General features: G+C 47.0%; 1 protein-coding gene across 2 annotated transcripts in view; it reads right to left on the bottom strand.

Moving 5' to 3' along the window:
• LOC147677947 (kelch domain-containing protein 4-like) overlaps positions 1-20264 on the bottom strand; it is a 73000-nt gene that overhangs the window by 26432 nt on the left and 26304 nt on the right. The gene's annotated exons all lie outside the window — the stretch shown is intronic.

Genomic DNA, 20264 nt, shown 5'->3' with positions numbered 1-20264 from the left:
GGGGGTCAAATGAAATAGCAGATGTTTGAAGACTGTATGGATAAGATCATGCTGCCATGTGCCAGAAACCTGTTTATTCAGTTTTGACCAGGAGCACTCCTGCTTAACAACTTTATATATAAAATGACCCTCTAAAGAATCTAGATCTAATCTCTGTCCAGCCTGTGACCTATGTGCTGAAATTGAAGAACATTTCCTGTTTTTTTGCATACGATATTTTAATATAAGGAAAAGGCGGATTGTTTCAGTTATTGATTGTATTTATTGTATAAGGTTTAAGGGAATTTTCTTCCCGAAAAAAACCAATTTGATGATGATGAAGTAGCAGGCATATGAAGGTGAAGGTAACACCGGACACAAAACACATCAGTACAATACATTTAAAAAAAAAACAAGACAAATGACAACCCATCCAGAAAGACTATATATGGAACAAAGGAAACAGCACCTATTTTCACCATTTATTGGAAGGCCTCTTTTTTCATACTATAGTGAAACAGCGCTGTGAACTGCTACCTCCTATCCCTCGCTAGTAGTGCACTCCCTCTCCAGTCCTCGCACAGCAGGGGAAAACAAAAACAAAGATGGCTGGATGGCTGAAAATAATCTCGGAAATGTCACCCATTACTTTTTAGGGCTCGTCCTTTCCTATTCCGCAGGAATAGGAAACGAGCCCTAATGCAGTCAACCCATACTGCAGGCCAAGCAAGGGCTCTCCAGCGGATTTTCGAAAGTGCACGCCTCGTGCACGAGCTTGCCGCCTGCCTCCACAAAGCCATCTGTTGCTTTGCGCTAGGCCTCTGGCCGGCATTTCTCCTCCCCTAATTACCGGCCAGCACATCAAAGGCTGCTGCTCCCCATGCGTCTTGTTTTTCTGCCCGATTAATCATCCTCCTTCTATCCGTGGAATTCGAGCATTTTACTCCGATTGGCGAGCTGGAATGTATTATGTTACCCTTAAACAAGCCAAGTATGTTCGGAGTCCTACTGATCATCCTTTATCCCTATAGGAACAAATGACCATCAACTTTTTGGACTCACGAACCTTATTACTATTGTTATCTTGCTAGAGTGGTTTCTTACTGTGTGCGAGGCACCGATTTTGCATCCGTCGTGTCACATACGAGCATCCATCACGTCTTTCACCTCGCACATTGTTCAATATTAATTGTTGTTTTCAAATTATTCAGTAAATGACCATTGACTGCTATTCTACTTAATTTGTTTTTCTTGAATTTCAGATTACGGGGCCACAGTTGTGTAAAATTTTACATTCTTCTGTATTCTGACTTCTCAAAATGTATCCATGTTGACAATGTAACTAATGGCGATGTAGAAATCGCGTTGTACTTGAATTAGTTCTCTTGGATTTCATTGAAATGACTGAAATCCCGTCGAAAAAAAACCAATTTTAAGCGTCAGAAACACTTTCTGGCTCATAAAACGGGGTTTGTTAATTAGAAAAGGGCATTTGTTGGAGCAAATTCAGTCATTTTGCGAGTGTCACGGTTTGTAATCGCAAAATCCTTTCGTACATCAGGCCACACATCTTTCCAAATGATGTTTTCTAGCAATGCGAATGACATTTGAGGTTTTAAGTTTTACTACGTGATAGTTTTCACTAACATTAAATGTTTCTGTATTTCTTTTCAAACATGCATACATACACATGTACAAGCAAACATATGTACGCAATGTATGAATGTCTGCCCCTAGCTCTCCCCGAAAATAGAGATAGCTGACAAATATGGAGGTCGCTGTAGGGCCAGGCAGGGGCCTGTCAGGATCGTGGGCCATAAAACGATGCTTCTGCCATGGGCATGACCCGCCCTTTCGTCAATCACCCTGCGCCGACCAGCATCGTGGGAAGTCTCGCGGCGTCGAGTGTGGCATGGCCAGTTACGGTGCAGTGAGGTAGGGCTCAGCCCCTTTGTTCCTGCCGCCGCAAGCATCAGTGCTCCCCCCGCCCGACCGTCAGACCGCTGGAAAAGGCCCTCAGCTAACATCAGGATCCGCTGCGGGCTGTATTGTTGCTTGTTTTTTTTTGTTAGCTTGTTATCTGGAATCTCTGCAATTAACTCTTTGATGTGGGGACAGGGGCGGGTCGCTCAAACTGCAGCACAAATTAGTCAGCACAATAACAAGTTTACCAGCGCTTTATGAACTCGCTGGTCTTCTCAGTGGGCTAAGGAGGCCTTTGCCAGAGCCACCTCACTGCAGTGTTGATAATGGAACTCAGAATACCGCCTTTGGTCAAATGGCTATGTGTGCCAAACGCTATCCCCACATTTTATTTATTCAGCCCAGAGGGGGGCTTGGGCTGGGAAGTTCTACATTGTGCTGTGTGGCCAGTTCTCTTATCCTGTTTGGGCTCCGGCCTGTGTTCTTAAGTTCTTTCAGCTTTGATCAGGTTCCCTTTGTGTTTCCGCCTTTGAGTTTATCTCCTCATTAATTGGCTTACTGTCTGGACTACCCTTCAGCCCCACCCACTCTTCAACCATGGAACGCCCCCACCCCCTGGCCAGTGAGCCAACTGTGAGCAGTAATCAACAAATGTTGTTTGAGATAGTCTCTATAATCCACACTCCGTCCCTGCCTGGTAATTAACAAACCAGCAGGGCGATGCCATTTGCTGCGGGCAGGGCCAGTGGAATTATGCAATTCTGTGGCCTGAAGTTTTCCACATAATTATGGATGTGCCACACTTACCGTATAACCCATCATCTTCTGCGCAATTTGCAGATTTTTACTAAAACAAAATAGTTCCGTGCGCAAACGGATCACAAGTTACTAAAAATGCTTCATTTGTGTTGCCCCGCAATGCCAAGTCCTTTATCCCGCTTCAGAAGCAGGTGACCTCTCAGTTGCTGATTTAAAGTGTTAAAATGAGATTAATTAGCTGAAATCTTTGCCCATACATTGTTAAGATGTGTTAAAAAGCAAATGAGTGACGAAAAACAGTTCCATCTTGTTAAATGCATGTAGGGGAATGGTGCCTCATGCTGGATCCTGAGGTGGTTCTCTGCCTCGGCTAACTTTGCGGGCAGTGAAGGTTCATGGGAAGTATGGAGTTTATTCCCTCCACAACAGCCACATGCTTTTAGCAATGGAGCCGACTCCATCGCAAAACAAAAACATCTCCTCCTCCAAGGCTACCTAGCAGAGAAAGGTAACATTCTCAAGTGTTGACTAATTAAAACTTTTTTTATAATACTTACATTTTTATTGTAGCCTATAAAGCCCAAGTTCTCAATTTTCATTGCGTAAAAATGTCATTTGTTTTAATATAAGGAGATAAATCATACGTCCAAGATAGTCTGATCTATGCCAAACATTTAGACTAACCAAAGGCCTTGCAAATTACTGCCATTGAGATATGTTTCTTCTAGATCATATTTGGGTATCCTAAAAATCCAGCACAAGACCGACCCTAGTAGAATTACTCTGGGAGACCCCGTTTTGAAGGTACTATTTGGATACTAGAAACAGGTGTGTTTGTCAGCGAAGAAGAATATTGTTCAGTTGTGATAAGCTGTTCAGGACAGCTGGAAATTCAGAACATAGAACTCTGGCCTTGGTTGCCTGTCCCCTGCGATCCACTTCTATATGGCTGGGACGCACTTATGTCAAGGTGAACAAAGAGCAGCAGAATTTCACCAGGTCCCTGCTCGCACTGCCCCCTTTGCCTTCACTGATTGGTTCCAGTGGAGTGCCAGTCTAGACACTGCAACCAAGCTTCCCGTGTCTGTTTGATTATTTTGGTTCATTGTTACAGTAGGGAGGCACAGCAGTGCTGCGAGCAAGGTTGGTAATCTCTGGGACATTCAACACCATTATCAAACAACACAATTCACTGACATTCCACTTGGGACACCCCCAGAGGTTGAATCACCGTGTTCCTTTAAGAGCTGAAGCCTTGATGCAGCAGTGCACTCTGGGCTACAAGATAATGTGTCATTTCTCAAAGATCATCAAGCCACCGAGAAATTGTACTGTGATTCAAGCAGCCCCTCCTTCACTAGTGTGTGGATAATGAAAGGATATACAAAGGTGTCTCAGAACACTCATTGGATTGTGTTGTAATTGCATTTAAATAGAGCTTGCTACTCCTGCTAATGACGTGCAGAGGAATAGGTCCAAAAAGAACAATTGATGGACAGAATGCTGAACGATGTCAATCATTCACCCCCTCTCAGAGATCTGGGTCTAAATCCATCGTTTTCTTTCTCCCGACGCCATTCCAGTTTAAACCTAGCCATGTAGAAATCAGTCTTGGCCCTGCTTTTTGTTGAAAAACTGCACTTTCGCTTATAACTGATAGAAAATTAAGCTAATGGTTGCAGCATCACTCAGCGCCACCACAGCATCACTCAGCACCACCACAGCATCACTCAGCACCACCACATTATCACTCAGCACCACCACATTATCACTCAGCACCACCACAGCACCACTCAGCACCACCACAACACCACTCAGCACCACCACAACACCACTCAGCACCACCACAGCATCACTCAGCACCACCACAGCACCACTCAGCACCACCACAGCACCACTCAGCACCACCACAGCATCACTCAGCACCACCACAGCATCACTCAGCACCACCACAGCATCACTCAGCACCACCACAGCATCACTCAGCACTACCACAGCATCACTCAGCACCACCACAGCATCACTCAGCACCACCACAGCACCACGCAGCACTACCACAACATCACTCAGCACTACCACAGCACCACTCAGCACTACCACAGCACCACTCAGCACTACCACAGCACCACTCAGCACTACCACAGCACCACTCAGCGCCACCACAGCATCACTCAGCATCACCACATTATCACTCAGCACCACTCAACACCACCACAGCATCACTCAGCACACAACAGCATCACTCAGCACACAACAGCATCACTCAGCACCACCACAGCATCACCCAGCACCACCACAGCGTCACCCAGCACCACCACAGCGTCACCCAGCACCACCACAGCATCACCCAGCACCACCACAGCATCACCCAGCACCACCACAGCATCACCCAGCACCACCACAGCATCACTCAGCACCACCACAGCATCACTCAGCACCACCACAGCATCACTCAGCACCACCACAGCATCACTCAGCACCACCACAGCATCACTCAGCACCACCACAGCACCACTCAGCACCACCACAGCACCACTCAGCACCACCACAGCATCACTCAGCACCACCACAGCATCACTCAGCACCACCACAGCATCACTCAGCACCACCACAGCATCACTCAGCACCACCACAGCATCACTCAGCACCACCACAGCACCACTCAGCACCACCACAGCACCACTCAGCACCACCACAGCATCACTCAGCACCACCACAGCATCACTCAGCACCACCACAGCATCACTCAGCACCACCACAGCATCACTCAGCACCACCACAGCATCACTCAGCACCACCACAGCATCACTCAGCACCACCACAGCACCACTCAGCAAGACCACAGCACCACCACAGCACCACTCAGCACCACCACAGCACCACTCAGCACCACCACAGCACCACTCAGCACCACTACCACCTTGGATCCCTCTGAAGCGGTCGCTCCCCACGCTCCCTGACCATCCTGCTGCCTGTAACGTTGTCTGGTATCGTAGCGCTTGCTGGCTGATGTCGTAGCGCTTGAGGCCATATCATTGCCTGTAACTCGGTCTGTTATCGTAGCGCTTGCTGCCTGATATCGTAGCGCTTGCCGCTAATTGTTGTGCCTTTGCTCTTGGGCTAATTGCCACTGTCGCACTGCTCGCATCGCCTGCTGCATTTATTGTGCCTCTTTGAGCCGCTTCCACTGCCCAGATCGTAGGATTGCTCCGGTGGTGCCCCAATATCGCTGTTTGTTTGTGAAGCCATTTTGTTGTTGACTCCTGGCCCTGCCCTCCTCCCCGCTCCCGCCTGCCAGCTGCTCCTCAATCGCCCCTCCCCTTCCACTATCCATTTATGACAGATGCATTTGCGCGCAGCGGCCACGCGCAGCGGACGCGCCCTATGCACGCCGAAGGTGCGCCAAAGGTAAGCCCGTCTACGCCCGTCCGCGCCTGGACCGCGCCCAGCGCCAGACCCCCTGCCCCCCACAATTCCCATTCCACCCGCTTAACATACGACGCCGCAACCCTCTCAGCCCTCAACCCCGGACGCACACCACTATGCCATCAAGCTACCCCAGGCCACTCCCATGGACCCTTCACCTGCCACTCCTGCAAGTTCGCCTGCAACAGGACCCTCACCAAATCCACCAACTCCAAACAGAACTCCGACAACAACCACCTAAAGTGCATCCTGCTCAACACCCGCTCAGTCCACAGACACTCCATTGAACTCTGGAACCTACTCGACACTACATCGCCGGACGCCGCCTTCCTCACAGAAACATGGATGAACGCCTCATCAGCGCCGACATCGCCATAGCCATCCCGGACGACTACAAGATCATTCGAAAAGATCGCACCAACCAAACAGGAGGAGGCATCGCCATCGTCCATAAGAACACCATCCGGATCACGACCAGTTCCGACGATAACCTCGCTACCGCCGAACACCTTCACTTCCAGATCCACACCGACCCCAAGACCACACTCAGAGGCACCCTCATCTACAGACCACCAGGACCCCGCACACAATTCAACGAAGACATCACTGACTTCATCAGCCCACATGCCCTCCCTTCCGAGAACTACATCCTACTGGGAGACCTCAACTTCCACCAGGAAAAGAAAAACGACAGCAACACCACCACCCTCCTGGACAACTTGGCCAATCTCGGACTCAAACAACTTGTTAACACCCCCACCCACCTCGCCGGCCACACGCTCAACCCTATCTTCACCTCCAGCATACACATCTCCTTCGATCACACCACAGCTCTCCATTGGACGGACCACAGCTGCGTTCACTTCAACTACAAACAGACCACGACCCACAACCCCCCACAGCCTATTCCTCGAAGAAATTGGAACAAAATCACCACCGACCAGCTCTTCACATCGCTTCACCAAAACCCCCCTGCCAAATCACTGGACCCAAACCAAGCAGCCACCAACCTCACACAATGGATCACCCACAGCGCCGACGAACTAGCACCCTTGAAAAACCATCTAATCAAGCAAGGCAGCAAAAAAGCCCCCTGGTTCAACGATGACCTTAAGAAATCCAAGAAGTTCTGTCGTACTCTCGAGAAAGCCTGGAGAAAAAACCCAACCACCGACAACCTAGCCACCTTCAAGCACGCCACCCGCAAACACCACCAACTGATCCGATCCACAAAGAAATCAGCATTCAAGGATCGAATTGACAACAATGCCCAAAACAGCAAGGAACTATTCAACATCGTCAAAGAATTTACCAACACCATCGCCGGCACCAACGACATCACTCCCTCACAAGACCTCTGCGACTCACTATCCTCATTCTTCCACAACAAAATCGCCGAAATACATAACAGCTTCGAAAACCAGGCCGAAGACCAGTCCACTCCACCCACCTCCGAACCAAAATCGCACTCCAACAACCTTTGCGCCTGGAACCCAATCACCACCGAAGACACCATCCGCCTGATGAACTCCATCCACTCAGGCTCGCCAACCGACCCATGTCCCCACCACATCTTCAACAAAGCAGACTCCATCATCGCACCCCATCTCCGCGATGTCATCAACTGTTCCTTCAACTCCGCTACCTTCCCGGAAAGCTGGAAACATGCCGAACTCAGCGCCCTTCTGAAGAAACCCACAGCAGACCCCACTGAATTTAAGAACTACCGTCCCATCTCGCTCCTCCCATTCCCTGCTAAAGTCACTGAGAAAGCCGTCAATCAGCTCGCCGCCTTCCTTGAATCCAACAAATCCCTCGACCCTTCACACTCCGGCTTCCGAGCCAAACACAGCACCGAAACCGCCCTCATCGCAGCAACAGACGACATCCGAACACTAATGGACAATGGAGAAACAGTTGCCCTCATCCTACTTGACCTCTCCGCAGCCTTCGACACAGTCTGTCATAGCACCCTCATACAACGCCTTAGCAACGTCGGAATACAAGGAAAAGCACTGGACTGGATCATCTCGTTCCTCGCCGGAAGAACCCAGAGAGTCCGCCTCCCCCCTTTTAGATCAGAGGCCACCGAAGTCATCTGCGGCGTACCACAAGGATCATCACTCAGTCCCACCCTCTTCAACGTTTACATGAGTCCCCACGCATCCATCGCACGACAACACAACCTCAACATCATCTCCTACGCAGACGACACCCAGCTGATCCTCTCCCTCACCAAAGACCCAAACACCGCCAAAACCAACTTACACGAAGGAATGAAAGAAGTAGCCGAGTGGATGAAGAACAGCCGGTTAAAACTAAACTCGGACAAAACGGAAGTCCTCATCTTAGGATCTTCCCCCTCAGCCTGGGACGACTCATGGTGGCCACCGGCCCTGGGAACCGCACCCATACCTACGGATCACGCACAGAACCTGGGATTCATCCTGGACTCCTCCCTCTCGTTGACCAGACAAGCCAACGCCGTCTCATCATCATGATTCAACATCCTACGCATGCTCAAAAAAATCTTCCGTTGGATTCCCATCGAAACAAGAAAGACGGTCACTCACGCACTGGTCACCAGCCGACTGGATTACGGTAACACCCTTTACGCCGGAACCACAGCCAAACTACAGAAAAAACTCCAACGCATCCAAAACGCCTCAGCCAGACTCATTTTGGACATCCCTCGGCAAGCTCACATTTCCGGCCACCTGAAAGACCTCCATTGGCTCCCTGTCAACAAGAGAATAACGTTCCGTCTCCTCACCCACGCACACAAAGCCCTCTACCACTTAGGACCCGAATGCCTTAACACGCGACTATCCTTCTACACCCCCTCCCGCCAACTACGATCGTCCAATCAAGCCCTCGCCACAATCCCGCGCATCCATAGATCCACCATGGGGGAAGATCCTTCTCCTACCTAGCGGCCAAAACCTGGAATTCTCTCCCCACCCACCTTCGCCTTACACAGAATCACCTCTCCTTCAGAAAACAACTAAAAACGTGGATATTCGATAAGTAAAGCACCCCCCTCCCTCAAGCGCCTTGAGACCCTCTGGGTGAGTAGTGCGCTATACAAATTTGGAACTTGAACTTGAACTCAGCGCCACCCCAGCATCACTCAGCGCTACCCCAGCATCACTCAGCGCTACCCCAGCATCACTCAGCACCACCACAGCATCACTCAGCGCTATCCCAATATCCCTCAGCGCTATCCCAGCATCACTCAGCGCCACCACAGCATCACTCAGCGCCACCACAGCATCACTCAGCGCCACCACAGCATCACTCAGCGCCACCACAGCATCACTCAGCGCCACCACAGCATCACTCAGCGCCACCACAGCATCATTATACGCCACCACAGCATCACTCAGGGCCATCACAGCATCAATCTGTGCAACCATTCAACAACAACTGGTTCGAATATGTTCTCTCAATGTTTCAAGCTTTATTACAAATGTCACAAAAAGATGTTAATATTTCACTTCTGTTATTGGATTTTCGTCACAATAAAATACACTGAACATAATCTTCACAAAAGTTATTTACAAAAGTTTAAGCTATTGCCATTATAAATTACAATCACTTTTATTTAAGTATTCATTATTTAAAAAAATTAAAAGCCAATGTTATTTGTAATATCAATACATCCAAGTCACGTAAATACAAAACATGTTGCATTACAAATGCTATAGGTGTCACATTTGCGAAAGTTATAACTATTGGCTTTGTAAATGACAAAGCTATTAATTTAGCTATTTTCAAAACCAACACATAAATAAAAAAAATTGTCATTTACAAGACCAATAGCTCAAACTTTCCTAATGCGAGACCTATTGCATTGCAAATGCTTGTTTGTTTTTCTCAGTGAGATGCTGTAAGTGCACTGATTTACCTAGATTTGGGGTTTATTCTCCTTGTGGCCTAGAACTAGTGCTGTAAGTCACTGATGTGGCTCAATAAAGTTAAAACTGGTTAGGGGTTGCTCCATTCAGAAGAGACTTGACGTGGTAGTTTGGGTTAGACTGCTCCCACTGGGTTGGGTCCAAGGCTAACCTTCTTAAAGTTGGTACTTGTCTGGAGTAGAACAGTGAGCAAAAATAATGGCCTGGAATACTGGCTACTGTGTTTACCAGTGGGCGAAATTAATTCAAGCATCCCGCCCAACACTTTGTTTAAGTTCTCTCTAATCAAAACCGAATCCTTTATGGAAAAGTTCAGTGTTTGCAAGCTATGAGGTGGATGAAGGTAGGCTGTATAATTTGGGGTCACCCACAGTGGCTACGCTCAAAGTTTGCAGTGAGTGCAATTACAGCCTCTCCGTCAAACCAGCAAAGGGAGAACAACTAGGGTGAGTAGGGAAACTGCAGACAGCATTGAGGGCATGCCTAACTAAGGGGGGAGGTTCAAGGTGCCACTCCAGAAGCTGATAGAGGGCGCAGAAGGTTGGAGAGTCAGTACTAGTATGTGGGATCCTCCCATAAGAGTTTACAGGGACATAAACAGTCTGGCTAGACATCCACTAAATGTAACAAAGTAATAGACGACTCACTCTCTTCGATAGACACTAGCTACGAGGGAAGACTCGGACAGCTCCCAGTGTTAACTTTAACCTGCAAATGTTGGAAAAGTGACACAAGTTAAGTAGGGAAAAAAATGAAATGACTGGATGATTCTTTGACTTTGAATTGTGGACCATTCAATGCTGAAAAACATATTTGTTCGAACTTCCCCTTTAAAATTATGGTGTATGCTTCCCTCAGGAGCTTCACAGAGTTGTCAGCCACCTACCTACACAGGGATTTCATTTGTACAGTGCATCAGGTATTCTTTAATTGAACTGCCACCATCTACTGCAAAATGAGGCTGACAAGAGTGCTATTTTTAAGCAGGGGGAGCTACGGACTCTCACACTCTGAAGTTTAAATACCTGAACTCAAGGCACGTAGTAGGAAGAGAGGGGAGCGCTCCAAACCTAAAGACTACCAGAGTTTTCCTCCGATAACACTGGGTTTGGTAACACAAAACTGATAGATGAGCTATCAAGCTGTATTACAGGCAGGCTGAACTTTCAATACTCATTTCCTTGAGCAGTGCAGACCTGATTTCTTTAACAACACACTCTATCTAAAAAATGCAATCAAAAACTCTGCCTGTTTATAGTTAATAGCCACGCACAATTCTATCAGCTTATCCGTGCCTGAGAAGGCAGGCTATATGTACTGCAGCATTCCTAATAAATTGCCCTAGTAAAATATATATGTTGCAGCTACGTAACAAGAATAGGTTGGCGTGCTTCCAAACCTGTCTCAGCTAGGCAGGCATGCATCAGCTATAGTGGCATGTAAGGGACCTTTCCCATCTGACTTCCTATCACTTCAAGGTGAACAGCAATTTGCATGCCATCGATGTGCATTTGATAATATATTTTCATGGATTTCAGGTAACTAGCCCGATCGAGGTTCAAATAAATCAAACAGAGGGTGAGAACAAAAGGTTAACATGCTTGTCATAGCAGAAATCTTCCATCTTGGAGACATGACCTGTAGCGGATGAAAATGGACGCCCCTTGATTTACTCTCTCCAAGACCAGTATAATAAATCGTACAATTCTCATGCATGAGACCTTGCACACCGGAAGTTATAACTGGGAATCCTCCTGTAATGCCACAGGCAATGGCTAAAAGCTCCTGGAAGATGAGTCACTCGTGGGGCAATCAAGACTACGCATATAAGTGCATGGTGTGATCAGCAAAACTTACCTCTAAGAGAGGAACAAATGACCTTGTTTGGTGCAAGCACATGATTCCAGATATCTGTTTCCATCACCAAATTTAGATTATTTTGTCAGCGATGCAGTGAAACATGTCCACAGCTGATTGGCGTGAACAGCTTTGCAGGTTTCCAAGTGCTGTGTACTGTGGTGCAGCCATACTGCGCATACTTACTTTTCATGGCAAGACATACATGAACGTAAACGCTACAGCCACCCTGTAGATGATTATTAAGAAACGGAGATTTATGTGGGACTTTAGCCAATCGACAAAGACAAACACAGATCTCATTGATACTGAAATCGCCGGAAGTAGTAAAGGCAAAAGGAAGCTGTCTTTTAGACAGCTCAACACACTATCATTAATCCTGAAGATGCAGTACCTCACTCAAGAGGCTGAGCAAGGAGTCAAGGATTAATAAGCTTACAAAAGACAAGAGGGAGCTGGAAAAAGGAACATAAGACGTAGGACTGGAAACTTTAGTCTGGATGAAGGAAGCGAGTGTGAGAAGCTGGCCTGGTATATGATGTCCACTAATGTAAGTGGGTACCCTGTACCAGTCCAGACAACCCATATTGTGATTTAAGAGGTCTTAGACAAACTTAGAAGCTCTCTAAGTGGTAGCTGTGGAAAGCAAACTTCAGGCTTAGTCCAGGAGGAGTATAAAGCAGCTTGTTTGACCAGAATACAATCTTATAGTATAGATTAAGTGACAGAGAATCACTCAAGGTATTTATAAAAATATGTATTTATTATACACTCCAACACATTGAAATATCTCCTACCCTGAGATATGCACAATGCACACAATACTTTGCAAAGATAAACAGTAAATAGCACGTAATATACAGTGGACCCCAGGGGGGGGCCAAACCATTTACTAAGAAAGTGGTATAAGAACCACGACTCAGGTCAAGACAATGTCGAGAGGACGTAGAACTGCTGGGGACCCAAGGAACCCCCCAAGGTGAGTAGATAGGGACCCCACGAAGAGCGTGTGCAGTGTGGGAACACGACCGCGTTCTCCGTACAAATCAACGTGCAAGTCACGGTTGGAGTTTTAATGATTAAGGACCCTTCCCAGTGGACCCTGAAGAAACCCTGTGCAGGACAGAAGGTTGGAGAACCACCCCACCCGTGGATACCCTAGTACCCACGTTACCTACACCAGGGAAGCTGGGTGCATACATGTGAAGTAGTGTCAGAAACAGCTGAAGAACCCAATGGAAGACTTCAGGAAAGTGCCGCTGCTGAAAGAGGAGAAAGTGTCGGGTGGAATCCGAAGGTGGATTCAAGATGAGAGGTACCTGCAAGCAGAGGGGACAGAGTCTATGTCACTCAGGAGTGACCAGGAGCCTTGGAAGACGAATGCCCTCCGATGTCGGGGGTTGCAGGATGGATGACCATGACCTTGACTCTGCAGCTGTGAGGACCAGGTGACGCTGAGGAGGACCAGGAGCCATGCACGAGCTGTCCCACAAAGGATGTTGAGTGCTGGAGGGTCGGGGTCGGGGGCACAAACAAGCCTTGGCAAATGCAACTAATGCTGGAATTGTAGAAGGAGCAACGTCGGGACCAGCAAGGTCTAGGTTACTCACCAAAAGCAGGGGAGTCAGGGTAGGCCTGAGCAATCAGGGGAGCCCAAAAGAAACGTGTGACCTTCAAGTGGACACACAGGTCGGAGGCACTGGAGTTGCGAGAGGACCTTAAGCAGCTCACCAAAATATGCAGGCCACAATGCACAAGATGCGGTGTGGCTGAAGATTCTGGTCACTGGAGGTGCTCGAGGTTGGGGCTACAAGGAGCCCGAAGATCTTCTTGGAAGGAAGCCAACAAGCTTTTGCAACTGCAAGTTGACACAGTGCACAGGGGTTCTGTTATTGCAATCCCCACGAGTGATACTGGCCTCAAACTTGGTGAGAGGACCGTGCAGACCTCAGGGAACTGTGGAAAACCATCACCTGTGTTGCAGAACCTAATGGAGTCGTGAGGAGCTCAGGATCAGCAGACGGGTCGACTTCGTTGCGGTGCCTGCAAATGCAGGGGAGTGACTCCTTCACTCAAAGGGAGATTCCTTCAAGTGTCTTTGATGTTTCACATGCCTTGGAAGGTTCCTGTATAATGCACAGGCACAGACGATGCAGCAGATTGAAAGGAAGACAAAGTCAGGCCCAAACAAAGTCTAGTGACGTCCAAAGTGCCCAGGCGGTAGAAGAAGTGGTGTCTTATCTGAATCTTATCCCATGACGAATCGAGGGACTTACTCCCAGGTAAGTCCTTAAGTACCCTAGGGAAAGACTTGGGAAGATTCAGGGGACCCTGGTGCTGGAGAGGGGGGAGGTTACTCCCATGTCCTTTGTCCAGTTTCGAGTCAGATCGGGAGTCAATGGTTCCCAGGACTGGTTTGAACTGGACTATGCACAGGGACACCAAATGTGCCCCTCATGGCAAGCAAACTCACGCCAATACACTAAATCCAGTCTGGGAGGTGGTTACACCTCCCTGTGAAAGGGTGCCTATTGTTCTGCCTACCCCTGCTCGAGCTTGGCTCAGCAGCAGGAGGTCAGAATCTTGTCACTAGTTGGCAGCAACCATTTGGTGCTGCCCGGGTCAAGAAGGCTGGTATCGGGAACGGAGGGCTCTTCCAGTGCTGGTAATCATACCTCCCACACCGTTTACGGTGTCGGAGGCATGATTACAACATGTTTGATACCAAACATGATAGGATTTGTTGCAACCATTTTCGATATGGTCATCGCGTAACTACGCGATGCCCCTCTATGTAGTATATGGCTGCTTCACTGAACCTGTGAGAATGGACTCCGTAGACTGCAGGAGTTTCCTTCTCATGCAGGGGCCCCCCTCACTTAGAATCAAGCACCCTGCCTTCAGAATTGGAAAGGACTGCTAGAAAGGTGGCTTATAGGTTTTAAGTGCAGTGACATTAGATACAGGGAATATATATATTTACAGCTTTAGTAAGTGGTGCAAGCACCAGCTTAACAGGCTGCAATGGAAGGCCTGTAGTTCCATTTAGAATGGTCTCTCATGGGTGGCATAATACATGGGAGACCTCTGGGGTACCTATGCCCTGCGTAAATGGGTACAATATATTAGGGACTCATGAGGGTAGCCCAGTATCCAAACTTGGGGGTACCCAAGTACTGAACATAACAATTTATGGAGAAAGCAGATAGACTTGGGTCTTGATTAACTGGATCCCAGTCAGACTAGTCAAATACAGCATAGCACCAGGCAAAATGTGTGGGTAGGCATAGAAATAGATCCTACTTTCCTACAGCGAATAAGAAGCAAACTCTAAAACCAAGCATTCTGTGTGTGACACCTTGTGAATTGGGGACAAGTGCATATGAAGTCCCAACTCACCCTGTGAAGAACTACAAACACATTACGGAACTGATCTCACACCTGAGGGGCAAGATTTCATGATCATAGTGCTAACCCCTCCGTGAAAAAAACAGCACCAACAAAGAAGAATGATGCTGGATCGCGACCCTAAAATAAGAAAAAAGGTATGCATGATGGAATCAATGGCTTCCCATGCTGCCAGTTGGCCATATTGAGGATTGACTTGAATGATTATACAGTTTGGGCGTAACCAAAGATTTTCTGGGATCGAAAAGTTTATGAATCTTAAAACTTAACTTAGGTGTTTAGTGCACAAATATTGATAAGATACACAAACTTAGCATATTTAAATGTTACCAGAGTCCTTGATCAGATTGTTATTGCTTTTACATGAGGATATATTCTCAAGTATGACAAATTCTGCAAGATGGCCCTATATTCAAAGTGGCACAGCTGGTCTACATTGTACCGGGAGAGAAGAAGCAGTAATTTAATAGAAAGACACTTTGTTATTGGATGTGCTGGTGGGGAGGTCGCTATGAAAATTGTGGTGTGGAGGTTTTAAGTTCTTTGTTATAACTCTTCTTTCATTTACTGCTCTGTTTCCTATCGGTCAACTTAATAACTATATTGATGCTTTAATAGTTTAGCTGATGTATTTCTAGAAAAAAGGTTTACTCAGTACTCATGTGTTAGACCTGACCTACTAGGCATCATTTTCCCCCAAACCTTTGCCTTCAGACCTCCTGTTTTGCGGACTTCGTTTTTGCTGGCCTTAGGCCTCTGTGCACTTTATCATTGCTAACTAGTGCTAAGGAGCTTGTGCCCACCAGTCAGTCCTCATCTCACCAGCAAAAAGCTGGTGAGATTAGGACTGACTGGTTTTAAACGTCGTGGCAGTTACCCCAGCAGAAGGGCTTTGGTAGCCTGAAATGCATTGGGTTTTTAATAAACACTGCCTTGGACGAATTTGCATCAGTTCGTGTTTTTGTAAGAGGCCGGGTGGGCACAACTTAAACATAGGAAACGTAGGAAATGGCAAATCATTCCTGCATGGTATTTTGAACGGGAGTAAAAAAGTGAAAAAAAGAAAAATATGGAGTACATGGAATACAAAGAGTAAAATGGTAGAATGTACAAGTTGGCGCTGAACATGCGCAATCTAGCAGTGCGACTGGAAGTGGGGCGTAATGTCGCCCCACACTATGTTGTTGTTAACTCAAGTGTCATGTGGGCAAGGCATTTCTTCCAGTGAGCCTACATTGTTGGAGGATGAGGACAAATATGGACAGCTTTTGGATAAATAGGTGTGCACCCAACAACTATAACTGATCACTTTTGGAAAGCTGTCATTTTTTCTGCCTTAGCCATTTAGTGCCTGCAGCCGGTCTCTGGGTCACATGACTGGGTGTAGTTGACATGTGGTAAATATCTAATTACCGTCCTAATTTCTATGCAGGTAAGTACTTATAAAATAACTCAATCTGAAAGAAAGACGCAGAGTCCGTGGTGTTAGAGTTCTTAGGGGTTTTATTCCTTAAAGGAATGGTTCTAGAACCGGATATCGGATTCCTGACACCACAGGGGTTCAGGAAGGGATAGAGCGTATTTTATTGACAATACATAACTTTTATACATAATGCACAGAATGGAAGCTAATACAGAAGGCGTAACAGCTGAGAGAAACGTGATAAGAACACACACGTGTTAGCAATACGTAATCAGAAGGCGTGAACTAGGCGTATACAGAGGTGTGTTCTAGAAACGTCACATGAAAATGTCACACGTGGGTGGGTACAGAACAGAATCTTGCAGTGTCAGCAGAAATCTAAGGTCTAGATGCGCGCGCAGCTGCATGACGTGTGACTGACGTGAAACTGGAGGGTGCAGGGGACTTGACATTTACACTAGAGGAAAGAGACAGAAGTCTGGCATGTCAGATCAACTCGTTCCTATATCGTATCTGATATCTGATGTTTGGGGACAATATTATCTGGAAGGAAAGGTCTCTTGGGCAGAGGCTATCCTATACTGACTATGAGTGCGTGCATATGCGCCTACGTGTCTGTGGGTAAAACGAGGGGGCCATGGGCCTACCATGGTAACGAAGCTATGAATTACTTGCATGGAGACAGAGAGGCCGGGCCCTTTGCTCTGCAGCTGAGGGGTTGTTTATCTATTCTGCTGGACTGGAATGTGTTTTCGGGAAGCTGAGCTTGGCTATACTGATTACGTGAAGGTAAAATACTGTCTTGGGCAGGCAAGCTGGCCGAGCCAGGCTCCGCTCGCCTCGCAGGGAGTAGGACAGAGTTCACGGGGGGGGGCATCCCACGTTACAGTTTCAGGAGGCAGAGATGACTTTGAAAAGAGGCTTGATGACAAAAAACAGGGCCTAGCTCGCACAGAGCCAGAAATACAGAAAGTGCACCATACAAAGACGGTGGCAAGGCATACTTAGGAACTGAATATCCGACCCATTCATGGTGGATCTGGAAGAGGACATGTTAACGTTGAACGCAAATATATTTGCGTCTTCATAGCTGGCACAGGAGGGAAGTTACATGCACTTTAAGCTCGTACATGGAGACGGTGGGGTACACGTTAGGGAACATTTCTTGACCATAACATTTATATTTCCTCATTCCCTCCTTGTTCCCTACCGACCCTTCATGATACATCAATCTTCATTAATCCGCTTATCTGTGTAGTTAGCATCATCTGCTCATCCTGTTTCAAACAGGATTTAGGACGTTGACTTGAATGGGGAGTACAGGATGTGGCGCACAAGCCGCAAATCGCTGGCCCACATTGTAAACATAGACAGCAACTGAATACTATAAGTAGTATTATTCCAAGGAGTGACAGTATTTTCCATCCCCAAGCTGAAATAGTAGTCCAGAGCCAACCGGACCAAGTCCAAGTGCCTGGATTCTGATGTATCTGACTAGCTATCTTATGGAGACGGGTAATAGCCTTATATACGGACGGAGCATTATCTGGAATAAAAACACAGCAAGCTGACCCGAGGACCTTACAGGCTCCTCCTCGATCGGCTAGTATGACGTCAATAACAAGACGATTTTGAAGAACGACAAGTCTCATAGCAGACTGTTCCTTAGTCAAGTTACCTAGGGCGGAAGTAGTCTCTCTTACTACTGCTTCGAGAGTTCTGGTCAAGTGACGGATAGACTTACTATTAAAGACAGCTCCTAAATAGGGAAAAAGACCTTTATTGAAATCTGTATACTTTTCCCATGCTGTCTCAGTATAGTCGACAATTGGGAGATCTCTTTTGGGTCTGTGAACTAGACGGGAATTTCTATGATAATCAGGTGGAGCTAGGAAAACAGGTGGCAGTAAGAATCCAATGTAACAGGTACCATCCCAATCTAGTGGCAAACGTATGTATGCTGTCTGACCACATATGAAATAGGAATGACGTGTAGCTTTGAATGTGGACTTGCCCTTATCACTAAATTCGACCACAGTAGTGCATTTACTATGACCCAGGTGTACAGAACCACTCTTTCTGACACATAATTCACCTTTGACTGGTAATACTGACATAGTGGGCAAGTCTGGCTTGGTTTCGGATTCAACATTCAGAATCATGAGGTTAAGTGTAAAATTTCCTAATCCATATACTTCATTTTCTAGATCAGTCCCTGTCCTTTTGGGAAGTCCCTCCTTGTCAGGATAACATACTTTATGCAGAACTACGTTCAGGTTTCCCCATACCCAGTTGCCTTGGTAGATTACAGAATCAGAATCTAAGAATTAATTAAACTAAACCATGCGCCACATGATCCATTGTGTGTGAATGGGTACGGAAAAAGAGGCAGAACTCCCTTGAAATTCTGATAGGGGGGGAGTCGGCCACATATCCAACAATTGGTAGCATTGCTGGTCTGTTGGGAATGGTGTAACATACGGATGAATGTATTGTTGCGCAGCGCAAGTCTGTATGACAATTCTTGAGGGGGTAATTCACTAAAAGAATGCTCGGCAGTGTTATTAGAAGAAGAATGTGCACGTGTAGCAATAGGGAAATAGATATGTAGGATTACACTTGTGACAATAATCATGAGACTTAAGGAAAACATAATCCATAAGGTAACAATACAGTAACTTTTGAGAGATTTGCAATATCGTTGCTTCTTGATCTGTTTCTCTCTATCTCTCTCTCTATTGGGGTCTAGGGGATACATGTCAGAAACTATTTAACCTATTCACCTAGGGGAGGACTTAAACAATTAAACTGTCTGACTTGCTAGACCGCAACTTTAATTTGTACTCTTCTTGCAGAGTTTTCTCTACCATGGGAGGTTTAAAGTCACTAGAATTTGGGCAGTCCTTTGAGGGGGTGGAAGAGTCAGTCTCTGGCAACAGTTCATTACATTTCTTAATGTGACTCGTATGAATCCACCCTTTTCGGCCTTCCACCTTGATTGCGGTCCTCGTGGTCAGAAGGACGAGCTTCGGCTCCTGCCAGCGGGGCTCCAGCGGGCTCCTCCTGTCGAAGTTGCGTATCAGTACAGTGTCCCCCGGACGGACATCGTGTGGCTTTACATCAGTGTTGTCGGGAAAAGCTGCGGCAACCTGTGAACGACATGATTGGAGTGCAGACATCAAGGAGGCAAGGTAATCTGTCAGCATGTTACAATCAACATCGGTTATTTTCTTAGGCATGGGCGTCCCCCACATATTTGGTGGCCGGCCAAAGACCACTTCATACGGGGATAGTCCTGATCTCGAATGTGGGACCATTCTCATATAGAACAACGCGACTGGCAGGGCGACTATCCAGTCGACCCCTTTCTCTTTACATATTTTTGCAAGACGTGTTTTCAGTGTCTGATTGTGCCTTTCTACGAGGCCAGCTGCCTCTGGATGTCGGGCGCAATGGAACTTCCACTGGTATCCTAGCAGGAGTGAAACCTGCTTCATAAGCTCGGATGAGAATGGCTGTCCGTTATCTGAGTACACGATACGAGGCAAGCCGTACCGTGGGAAAAATTCTCG

Source organism: Lissotriton vulgaris, chromosome 12 (assembly GCF_964263255.1).
Source record: "Lissotriton vulgaris chromosome 12, aLisVul1.2, whole genome shotgun sequence".
Taxonomy (NCBI): Eukaryota; Metazoa; Chordata; class Amphibia; order Caudata; family Salamandridae; genus Lissotriton; species Lissotriton vulgaris.
Note: the sequence above shows the minus strand (reverse complement) of the source record. Positions and strands in the feature narration are given on the sequence as shown.